The 8,366-nt window shown below is 54.4% G+C and overlaps 1 protein-coding gene across 1 annotated transcript in view; it reads right to left on the bottom strand.

The window, feature by feature from the left end:
• VWA1 (von Willebrand factor A domain containing 1) overlaps nucleotides 1-3,709 on the bottom strand; it is a 21,755-nt gene extending 18,046 nt beyond the window's left edge. Inside the window, exon 1 of the mRNA XM_042032085.1 lies at nucleotides 3,511-3,709. The gene's annotated coding sequence lies outside the window, so the exon portion shown is untranslated. The remainder of the gene's footprint in view (nucleotides 1-3,510) is intronic.
• Nucleotides 3,710-8,366: the final 4,657 nt, after the last annotated feature.

Here is an 8,366-nt window from a genome sequence, read left to right on the forward strand (position 1 = left end):
GACCCCCCAAATAACCCGGCAGGACACAGCCTCAGGAACACTGACCCTCCAAAGCCAGGCAGGACACAGCCTCAGGAACACTGACCCCCCCAAAAAACCAGGCAGGACACAGGCCCAGCCATCCTGGAGTGTCCAAAACTCCCCCAAATCCCAGAGTCAGTGCAACCCCACCCCAACAGCAGGGCAGGGGGACAGAGATGAACTTCTGGAGCCTGAGGCTTTGCCAGACCCATGTTCCCAATCCCTGTTTGCAGTGACAGAGCTGCCATAAATAAATGGGTGGGTGTTAGACACAAAGATCTGATTCCAGAGTGCCAGGAACTGCACAGGAGTGAGGGTACAAACATGGTTGAGCCCCTGAATGCCCCGAGCAGAGACCTGCTGGGTCTTTAGGACCAGCACCTCTTTCCAAAGACTGCAAGACTTGTGTTGAAAGCTTCAGGAGGCTTTGGGAGGAGTGGCTGATTCAGATCCCAGATCCCCACAGCCTGGCTGAACCAACTTTTCCATGCAGCTCATAATTCCTTGGACTTAGCTGGGCACGAGTTTGACGGCTCTGAACAGGAGGGAACCTTTCATGTTTCTCCTTGAGAATCCCTAGCAGAGATTCTCCAAGATTTTGAATTCCTGCTTCATTTCCTTCACGAGACAGGATCTGACTGCCTTTCTCCCAGCTGGACCTCACTTTGCTTGCCAGGAACCCAAATAGCTCCAAAAATTGGACTCACTTCTAAGCAGTACAAGCGAGGTCTGCATGGAACGGTCAATTTTTAGCCAAGGGCTATTCTTCAGAGTGGATCATTTTCCTTATTGCTTGACTTCTTTGCCCTATCCCCATCCTGTTAGGAAAGCCCAGACGACTGGGAAAAGCCAAATTTAAGAGACTCTCCTTAGAACTGTGTTTCCTGAGGAATTTCCACCTACGTAAGGAGCTGCTGCTTCCCCTCGAACAGCAAGTTCTCAGCCTCTCTCAATAGTTGCAGTCTCCTACATTTGTCCATCTGGGAGAGAGAAAAAAACCAATTTGGAGCATCCTGCAGGGATGCAGAGGAGACTCCAGCATTTGGAGAGCCCTTGTTGGTCTGCAGGGAGGAGGCAGCACAGGAACAACCAAAGCAAAGGAGATCAGATTCCCTCCCCCAGGAGGCTGCCCTGGCATCTGTTTCTCTTACTTCACCTTCTGTCCCCAATTTCTGTGAATCCCTGCAGTAATTAGGGCAGATTTGCAGCCTCATACCACACTCAGGGCTCTGTCAGGGTGCTGGAGGGCTGAACTAACCCTGTCACGCCTTTTATCTGACCACAGCGCTGTTCCATCCATCTCTGGCTCCTGTTTGAGGCAGTGGTGGCCTCAGGAGAGGCCATCAGGGCATTTTTCCCCTTCCCTGGAGCCACAACCCCTGGGTGGTCGGGAACAGAGCAGCCCCACGGGAGAGCTGCTGCTGCCATCAGCTGCCTTTTAGGTGTGCTCTGTTTTTAGGGGACTGTGCAAATCCTGCCAGGCTCTGAGTGCGCTGGGTGGGGGGAACAGCAGGGACAGTGATGGATGGGTCTCCGAGCACCCATCAGCCCCACATCCAGCCACAACAGGAAAGGGAAGCAGCGTGGGGCTGGGAGTTCCCATCGGGAGAGGCTCCTGGCCCCCTCTGGAAGCGCAGCTGCAGCAGAGCTGGCCAAGCTCTGCTCCTGCTCTCAGCCTGGAATTCAGATTGAGGCCGATTTTCCATCAGCCTCACACCCAGGTGACAGCTCCAGCCTCTCCACTCCCAACTCTGCAGCCTCCTCCTTCTTCGCTGGGACCAGGGAAGCTTCACTTTAGGATAAATCCGGCCCTAAAGCTGCCACGCTGGGGTGGAACAGCTCCAGCACCACTGTGGCTGCAGCAGAGGTGCAAACTGGGCCAGTCTGGGACAGAGATTTCCATTTATCTCCCTGCTCCAGGCTGCCAGAAAGGCACCAACCCTCATTTTCAGGGTTTATAACAGAGCTGCCCCTAAGGTAGCCTTTGCTGAGGGCTCACTTTGCATCTGGGGCTTTTCAGCCCTTCTCAGTAAGAGGCACAAACATGTGAGCAGGAACAAAGCTCGGAGCACAACAAACAATCACCCTTTTTGTGTGAGGCCTGCGGGGCAGCTGGGGAGGGAGTGGGAGGGAAGGGAATGACTCCCTGTGCCGACAGCAGGGTTTCTCCAGCCCAGCTGACCTTGGCCAGCTCCCTCCCTGCTCCTGGAACATTTGGGAAGTTGTCCCCCCGTGCTGGTTTAGTGTCAGAGGGGGCACAGCATGGGATCAGCTCTGAGTCAGCTCCTCCTTCGAGGCACCAATTCTTCATTTTCCACGAGTTCAGCGAGTTCTAGAGGTGCAGGTGCCTTGTGGAGCCAGGCTTTGGAGCACAGACAGGATGGGACAATCAACAGGCTGCTTCTGAGGGCAAATCCTGCAGGAAAATCCTGCCTGGACATCAGCAGAGCCGAACATAAACCACACAGCCCCCTTCCCTACGCCATCACCCAACCCCACAGACTTTCCATAAGGGAATCTGGCCATGGGGGAAGAGCAGGAGCCTCACTGGGTGGCGTTTGGGGACATCATCCTATGTTATCCACCTGGAATCATTCCTGGAAAGGGCCACGCTGAGCTCTGGGAGGGCAGGATGGAGTGGCTGAGTGAAATGTGGGACTAATGAGGGGGATGAGTCTTGCTGCCATCAGCAAGTTGCTGTTTCCAGTCAGAAGAAGGCAGATCAGAAATCCTGTTGGATAAACCAGCGCAGGGAATTGAGGGCTCTGCTGGGAACTGCTCTGCCTGACATCCATCCCTTCCTCACTGCCAGCCTCACATCCTCCCACGTCAGCCTGGGGAAATAGCTGCCATTCCAGCAGCTCATGGAGAAAGAGGTGGTTGGGTGTGTGCAGAGCCACCCAAACAATTCCCATCTCTTTTGGGGATAAGAGACTTTTGTTCCAGAGCCGGGTGCTGTAATTCCTGAACGATGAAAGAACAACCAGAGCACAAATATTCCCCCACAAATGAGTGTCACTGTCAGACAGGAATGTCCTCTCTGCTCTCCCCCCTTCCATGGGGACTCAGCTCCCTCTGCAAGATGAATTTGCTTTTTCAGCCAAGAGCCAAGAAAGAAGAGGCAGGTGATGTGAATGCAGAGTCCATCCACTCTCCCCACTTCCCAGCAGGAAAGAGGAATCCAACAGAATCCAGTAAGAAACATTACTCAAGTAGGGAAGAAATTGAAGTCCCCTGTGAGGGTTCTGAACATGTGGAAATCTGCCACTGCAGCAAATTCCTCAAGAATGGCCTTAAAAATCCCCCCCCAAATGGGATGGGGCACTGGGAATGCCACTAAAAATTCTGAGAAATGGGAACAGCAACGGAGGAGCAGCTGTACCCACACCAACACTGATCCTGTGCACTCAAATCCTGAAAATCTGCAGTTCCAGCTATTCCTCCCCTTCCCAGCTGCAGCCCTGAAGCAGGGAATGAAGGAGCACTCACCACTTCCACAGTCGTTTTCCCTGCTGGCTCTCAAAAGGACAACCAAAGCTGCCAAAGATATTTATATAAAAATGGGATGCAGGGTGGAAAACAAGGAGGAAAATCCTGCTGGAAATCTCAGGTGGTGCTGGTGCTGCTCAGGAGGGAAGCTGTGTTCGAACTGGGCTGCTCCAAGTGTGGGGCCTGCCCTGCTCCCTTCTCCCTGGGCATGGCTGTCCCGCAGAGGAAGTCTGGCAGATCCTGTTTTGCAGAGTTCTCCCACACATGGGGCTTTTTCTGCCTCTGCTTCGCTTCCTGGCACCTGTCAAGGACGTTGTTGTTGGGATGCTTTGCCAATAAAAGACACTCAGAGCTTCTCCTCCCATTTGTTCTCTCTCTTCCCTCATCTCCAGGACTGACAAACGCTTGGGAGGCCATGGCGAGCTGGGCAGGAATGGAGGGAACACCTGGAACAGGAGGGAGAGATCTTCCAGAGGGGTAAAAAAAGGAAAATTGATGCAGAATGGAACAGTGAAACTTTAAACAAAAGGGCTTTTTGCCTGCAGTCCCTCAGACTATCCATGTTAGTGCTTCCATCATGAATTCAGGCTCCCAAGACTTCTCTCCTTTCAGGGAATTCCCTACAAATCTCCAAAGCAGTGGTGGAATTCTGGGGGTTCTTCCCCCTTCTCTCCTGACCCTTCAGCCCAATCCATGGCAGGATGTGAGGGGATTGCTGCAGGTTTCACCAGCAAAACCCACAGTGTTTTCACCCCACACGTCAGAGCTCTGACCCTGCCCAGAATCCAGCATTTTTCCAGGATTGCAGATCAAAAAGCAGACGGCTTCAGTGCAGGGATTCCTGGAATCATCTTTTGTTAGGGCTGATCGTTAATCAGGGGTGATGAGACTTTCCTGCGAGGCCGTTCTGCAAGGAGCACGGAAGCTGGAGCCTGAGCCATGCCATGGATCCTGCAGTATCCCAAATCCTTCTGGAGGATGCCAGCAGGAATGCAAAGTCCCTTTTGCCCCCATGATAGACCAGAATAAGGCACACAAGGGGTCACAAACCCAAAGTGTTTTAATTTCTGGTTGTGAACGATCCAGACGTGGGAGGAACTCCAACAGTGACCTCATGGAAATGTCTGGTGCCAGAGGAACACTTGGCCAGGCTTTGGAGGGAATTTTTCTCGTCTCCAGAATGTTCATGGGGTTTTTCTGAACAGCCACATCCAGCAGGGCTGACAGGGAGATGCTGCATCTGTTTTGGCACAGCCGCTGCCCTGGGGTGCAACTCCATCATCCATGGATGGTTTTCCTCTCTCCTTCCAGGCTTTCCTGGGATAAAAAAGGGGACTTGCTGGCCTCCAGTTTTCCCCACTAATGACTATTAGTGGGAATCTGCCAGTTCCTGTGGAATGGCTCAGCACGAACATGGCTTTGCTGCTTCCTGGTGGAAGTGAGGGAATTCTGCTGCTGCAGCATTTGTACGCCAAGAAATTTCCAACTGCTTTTTCCCAGCTCACAGGGCACAACAAACCCTGTCCCCCATCACTGCTGTCTCGGTGAGACAACCCCAAAATCTCACCACACCTTTGCCAGCCACATTGGTGTGGCTAAAATCATGGCAAGGAGCAGCAAGATCTTAAATGATCAAAGCAAACACCAAAAAGCCCCGTGAACAAAGGGCCCTTCATCAAGGAACCGAGCAGCTGAGGTGAGTTCCACCCCCAGGACCTGTGCAATCCCAAGGAAAGCTGATTTTCCAAGTGCTGACAGGAATTGTCTGGCCCAGGTAAGCGGAGCCACGCCCAGGTAGTGAGAACAAACCAGAAGAATAACAGAGTTATTCACACCCTTATTCAGCTGAGTGACATCTTTAATTGCAGAATTTAAACATTGGTTTTCTGTCTTCCCCCTGCTCCCTCTGTTCCTGTGGGATATGGAGTATGGAATCATGGATAAGCAGGAAATCAGGGGTTTGAATGAGCCCTCTCCCTGTCACCCGGACTAAAATGCTCTGGTGCTCCGAAGCACTGACTGGTTTCTTCTCTGTGCTTCATTTTCCTGTGGATTTCTGAGTATCTGGAGGGTTGTGACTCGAAGGAGTATCCCAAGCAGAGTGGATTTCCTGGTGCATCCAGCTGAGGCTGGGTTGGACTCCACAGCAAACGAAACGTGTCCGGCAGCAGGTGAAGGGCAGCTGGTGCCTGCTTGAGAAAAAAGTGCTCTTTGTCACAGCATCTGTCCCCAAAGCTGACACAATCCCAGCCTCCCTCTCCAGGGGTCGAGACCTCTGAGGGGAAAGGCAGCGTGAGAGAGGGGAGTCAGCTCCAAGAAGAAACAGGAGCTCTCCACAAGCAGTTTGGTTGGATTTCTTCCCTCCTTCCCACGCCCTGGTGGGGTAAAGCCCAAGCTCCTGGCAGGAGAGCCAGGCCCTGCACAGCTGAGCTCGTTTAGGGCAAGGATGGGGATGAGGAGTTTTGTTTGCCAGATGGATTCAGCAAACACTTGTTCCTCTCAAACACTGAGTGGGAGCAGAGGGGCTCTGTTTGCACCTCAGCAGCAGCTGGTGGAGGGAGGCTGAGGGATCCAGGATGGCCGAAGAGGTGGGACTCTAAATGTGAGGGTCGGCACAGCTAAAATAGACACCAAAAGGCCAAAAGGCAAATCTTTCCCAAATGTGCTGAGCAGAGCCTCAGCCTCAGCATCACAACAGGAGCTGAAACAGCCCTGACTGCTGAGGGGAAGCTGGTGAAGGACTTTTCAGGGACAAAGCAGATATTCCGGGCTTTCAGCAGCGAGAAGTCTGGAGGAAGTCTGCTCCCCTGGTTTCTAATTTTACATCTGTTCATCTGTGTATGGTCTAGGGCTTGGTTTCCTCAGCTCTCTCCTGAGTGCTTGGGAAACAATGGAGGAGGCACGAGTGGGGCTGGCAGCACCTGAAAGCAGAGAGCAAACCAGACAGCACCCCTGGCTTGTCTGAGAGCTTTTGGCTTTGCTTCTTGTCTCTTCCCGAGGTTCACGCAAACCATTGAAAGCCAGGTCCAGCCCTGCACATCCTGTCTGCTTTTCCCCTCTGGAGGATTGCCCAGCGTGTCTCAGGGGGCAGCAGCACGCCAGCATCTCCTGCTGTGACCCAGCTGTCCTTGCCAGAGTGGCCTGGTTGACCTTGGTGATGCTGAACCCACCAGAGGAACAAATTGCTTCATGCAGAGATGTCCTGTCTCCCAAAGCACCCCAGAGTCAGGAGGGCAGAACAATCTCCAGCTCCTAAAAGGGCTCGGAACAGCTTTCCAGCTTCCCCTTAGATACCCAGAGTGATAACTTGTGCCAGCAGGTCTGGTCAAAGCCCCAGACAAGAATATGCTGAAAGACAGGAAAAGAAAAGGACAATTCTGCTTCCCCCTTCCTCCTCCCCAAATGTCTGTGGCGAGGAGTCCCTTCAGAGGCCATCACCTCTCCGTGCCTGTGGGGAAATCCTCAAGAGCCTTTAATTGCATCCTGCTCTGCCCCACGCCCTGGAGCTGCCGGGGATTTGCTCAGGGCTCAGTAGCAGCAGCGGCTTTGCTGAGCAGCAGATCCCCAGTGCAGATCGCTTCCCTGGGACACCGCTGCAGCCAACTGCATCCCTGTCCTCTCCTGCTGACAAGGGACCCGGAGCCAGCTCCCCTCACACCCTTGGCCACCTGCCCTGGCTGTTCCCACGCCGCACTTTCTCCTGGCACTTCTCACCCCGTTATCCAAACCCATCGTCCTCAGGGCGGTGGGAATGAGCTGATCTTTACAGCTCCAAACCATCCTGTGATTCCTCAGGCACGTTCTTCCTCTGCTGGAGAGGGACGAGGAAGGTGCAGGGGCTGGGAATTGTGGTTGTGCCCTTGTGCTGCTCGCCGTGAGCTGCCAGGATGGGCAGAGCAGTCACACACGGTGTTATTGGCATCGCAACCCTTAGAAAGCTGTTGCCAAAAGAGGAATTTCAGCCCCTCGGTTTGTTCACTGCTCTGCTGAGGAGCAGGAGCAGAACAGAACTTTCAGGAATTAACCCTCCTGTTGCTCCCCACGCTGCCGCTGCCAAGGGGTTACAGAGCCAGCACCTCTGGAAAATGCTCTGGCAGCTGCAGGCAGCTCCCTAAAAGCTCACCAGCGGGCACAGCTCCAAGCTGGGATGCTCTCTAAGGGCCAGTGTCCCTTCCGGTAACTCCCAGTCACCCTCCTGAACGCAGGAATACCCTGAGGAAAACACCTTTATGCTCCTCCTCGCAGCTGCCTCAGGAGAGAGGAGTCCACAGGTCTGGTTTTTGGGAAGGAACCTAAGGCCAGGTGCCCAGCGAGGCGGCATTCCTGGAGCACAGCTCGGGAGTGTCCCTTGTCCCCCCCTCGCTGTCCTGTGTCACAGGCACTCGTGTCTCTGCCGTGTGGCCAGGGAGGAGCTGCCTGGGAAAGCTGGCGGGGATTTAAATGCTCCTGGCAGCCACGGGCACCCACGCACAGCCTGGGCTGGTGTGGCACACCAGGGGCTGTGCCGGTGCCCACCCAGGGCTCCCAGGAGCTCAGGCGCTGGCAGGGAGCAGGAATGCGAGGCACGGCCGGGACAGCGGCACAGCCCCGGAGCAACGTGGGCAACTCCCAGCTCTTCTCTGGGAAAGCGGCTCTTTTGTTGGGCTGATAATTGTCCCTGTGTTTTCCCCCCTGGGGAATGGGGCGTAGATCCTTCCCTTCCCTTGGGCTGCCATGGCACAGCTCGGGAGCGCTGCCCAGCCTGGCTTGGCCTGCCCTGGCACTGCTCTGTCACAGGGGATGGTGGCAGCCCCCAGTCCCCCTGGCACTGCTCTGTCACAGGGGATGGTGGCATTCCCCAGTCCCCCTGGCACTGC

This window comes from Corvus kubaryi, unplaced genomic scaffold (genome assembly GCF_017639235.1).
Source record: "Corvus kubaryi isolate FWS band 111438036 unplaced genomic scaffold, C.kubaryi_AGA036_p1.0 37352, whole genome shotgun sequence".
NCBI lineage: Eukaryota > Metazoa > Chordata > Aves > Passeriformes > Corvidae > Corvus > Corvus kubaryi.